The sequence below is a fragment of the Cucurbita maxima genome, unplaced genomic scaffold, assembly GCF_002738345.1.
Source record: "Cucurbita maxima cultivar Rimu unplaced genomic scaffold, Cmax_1.0 Cma_Scf02503, whole genome shotgun sequence".
Taxonomy (NCBI): domain Eukaryota; kingdom Viridiplantae; phylum Streptophyta; class Magnoliopsida; order Cucurbitales; family Cucurbitaceae; genus Cucurbita; species Cucurbita maxima.
In genome coordinates this window covers 1-2,318 of record NW_019274519.1, presented here as the reverse complement: position 1 = coordinate 2,318, position 2,318 = coordinate 1, and the positions used below count along the sequence as shown (strand labels likewise).

Genomic DNA, 2,318 nt, shown 5'->3' with positions numbered 1-2,318 from the left:
CTAGGAAAAGTCTATAGAATCAAAAACCCGACTACTCTAATACCAATCTGTCAGGACCTGACTTTCAAGGCTTCAAAAGACCGAATCGTAACTGAAAAGACGAAATCGAAAACAAATAAAAAAAAAAATAAAATAGAAGGTAAAAATCCGGAAAAATTTAAAACAAGAAAAGGAAATCAAGGACACCAAAATTAAATATAAAATCAAAATCAAATGTTACAAATAGGAATTGCAAATATAAAATGAAATACAAAAGACTCCAAATATGAAAACGGACGAAGGACTCTAAAAGACCGACAAGGGACTAACGCTCTAGAACGACACCCCTCTGTGACAGTGCAGCTCTCGAACATCTTCTCGTATCGACTGGTACCTGAAAAAAAAAATGAAGGAAAGGGGTAAGTATAAAAATATACTCAGTAACCAACCTACTTGTAGGCTCTTTTCTCATCCTTATCTTAGTGGGTATACACGGTCTTATCTCTGGATTCTAGTGAGTGCAAATCATGCTCCACCTCTCTTTTCTGTATCTTGGGAGGTTTGCCTATCTTATGCAATGAAATGATTAGTGTCCTGCTCCACCTCTCTTTTCTGTATCTTGGGAGGTTTGCCTATCTTATGCAATGAAATGATTAGTGTCCTGAGGTGAAGCGCGATCTCATAAGTAATCTGAGGGGATCATATGGCTGGATCTGAATACATGACTCTCTCTGAATATCATCCNACCCCTTAGCTATCACCACTAGGTCTGGGCACCTTTCACACTTCCCTATCCGGATCTGCCAAGCTCAATGATCTCCGTACCGAAGCTCTGTCTCGACGGTACGGTATTGGAGAAGAGAGGGAAGTGGAGGTTCTGATGACACTAGCCACACTACTAAACTCTAGCGGGCTACCTACAGTTACCGTAGTGACCTACTATTCTTTCTAGGGTGGAACTTGGTGGCTTAGACTTGGATTCATGCATCTTTAGGATTCTCGTGCAAGGTCTCACAAACCTATCAGGTTTCAAATTCAAGGCTCTGGATCCGCCGGTAATCGTTTCGCAGGTCCAAATGCACGGTATTCTAGAGGTCCCCCAATCTAGGGTCTCATCTAGCCTACTTAGTCACAAATACCCTAATCTAAGCTCATAATTTCTTCCGGTTCATCAAGAAAGATAACACAAGCCATCATCATGCATAGGAGTTAACATGCAGCAGTTCATGCAATATTAACAAACATGCTCAACGGGAAGATAACGTCCACCTTTACCTGGAGCGCAGATTTCACAATTTTTCCATCCTCCTCATGCATACATACTTTATCAGAATCTTAATCAAAACAGATTTAATAAATATTTCATATCTAGCTTTCCTTAATCATTTTATTTTCACAGTTTCCATACTAATATGCTAGGTCCGGCTAGCTAATTTTATGGGTGGTAGCATGCATGCATGTTCCTAGTGGTTCCTACAAGTACTGCTCGTGGGAATTCAAATGGCTACTTACATGGTTGACGCGTGCCTTCCCAAGCTCGAATCATTTGCCGGAAAAGGTTCCAAAAATTCTGGAATTTCCTTGATAGGTTCTAATTCACATAAAAATAGGATCAGAGTTGAAATCGAGGCAAAAAACAAGCAAACGGAGGTCGAACGGTCACTCACGCGCCTACACGCGCGCTGACACGCTCTGGAGGGTGTACTACACGTGACTTCTCACGCAGTCGCAGGCCAGCGACCGATCGGGCCAATTCGAGTGGTTCAGACTCAGGTCGACCCGATTGCACGGCGCCTGATGCGCTTCTTCAGCCCGCGGTCGCCACGTGTCGCTCGTCGATCCTGCAGCGCTCCTCCGTACGTCGGCCGACATGTGGTGGCGATTCCTCCTCTCTCTTCTTGCGTTTTTTTCCAATTTTCCAGAAACGTGAGTTTTGGTGTTTTCGATCCATTTTCTCCTGATTTTTATATCTTCCAATCCATAATCCGAATCAACAAGTTCTCTTCACGAGTATTATAGATGTCATATTCTATTTCTACAATATATTTTTCTTTTTTTGGTAATCACAGGTCTTATTATTTGAGTTCGAATTTGGGGAAAAACACGAGTTCTTACCGAAAATAACGTTTTCTTGAAACTCCAATTTTCGTCCAGAAACTTCAAAAGACCTGTGTGAATCTTATTTTAATTACATACCTCAAAAACTCTAGATCTAATGCTCATGAAATTTCTTAGATCTAGATAAAATCGAAACACGAAGTTTAGAATCTTACTTTGTCCGTTCTTAGATTTTTTTGCTGGAATGAGTGGATCCACCACCCAAACTTCTTTTCTAGCAC

At 41.3% G+C, this 2,318-nt stretch overlaps 1 long non-coding RNA gene across 1 annotated transcript; it reads right to left on the bottom strand.

Annotated features, from left to right (window-relative positions):
* Positions 1-353: 353 nt before the first annotated feature.
* Positions 354-1,687, bottom strand: LOC111475702. Its single transcript, XR_002716664.1, has 3 exons — positions 1,647-1,687; positions 1,492-1,570; positions 354-373 (listed from the first exon to the last, which is right to left on the bottom strand). It is a non-coding gene; the product is annotated as an uncharacterized LOC111475702 (long non-coding RNA).
* Between the last annotated feature and the right edge of the window lie 631 nt (positions 1,688-2,318).